Raw genomic sequence first — 243 nt, 5'->3', positions numbered from 1 at the left:
GCGCCGCTCCCCCTCCCCTCGGCCTCCCCCGGGCCGCCACCCCGTCCTCGCCGCTCTAGGAAGGCGAGCCCGCGACCCCGGGCCGCCGCCCCCGGCTCTATGGTGCCGAGCGGGCGCCTGAGGGCGCCACTTCCGGACGCATCTAGGCGCAGGTCCTCCGCACCGCTCTATGGCGCCCCACGGAGGGGCTGCAGCCCCGCCCCCTTCCCGGCCGGGACGCGCGGGCTCGGCCCGTTAGGCGGC

The 243-nt window shown here is 79.8% G+C and overlaps 1 protein-coding gene across 1 annotated transcript in view; it reads right to left on the bottom strand.

The window, feature by feature from the left end:
* The window catches only part of ZNF787 (zinc finger protein 787), a 21,487-nt gene that overhangs the window by 19,637 nt on the left and 1,607 nt on the right, over positions 1-243 (bottom strand). The window lies entirely within an intron of this gene.

Source organism: Tupaia chinensis, unplaced genomic scaffold (genome assembly GCF_000334495.1).
Source record: "Tupaia chinensis unplaced genomic scaffold, TupChi_1.0 Scaffold144336_2, whole genome shotgun sequence".
In the NCBI taxonomy this organism is placed as follows: domain Eukaryota; kingdom Metazoa; phylum Chordata; class Mammalia; order Scandentia; family Tupaiidae; genus Tupaia; species Tupaia belangeri.
Note: the sequence above shows the minus strand (reverse complement) of the source record. Positions and strands in the feature narration are given on the sequence as shown.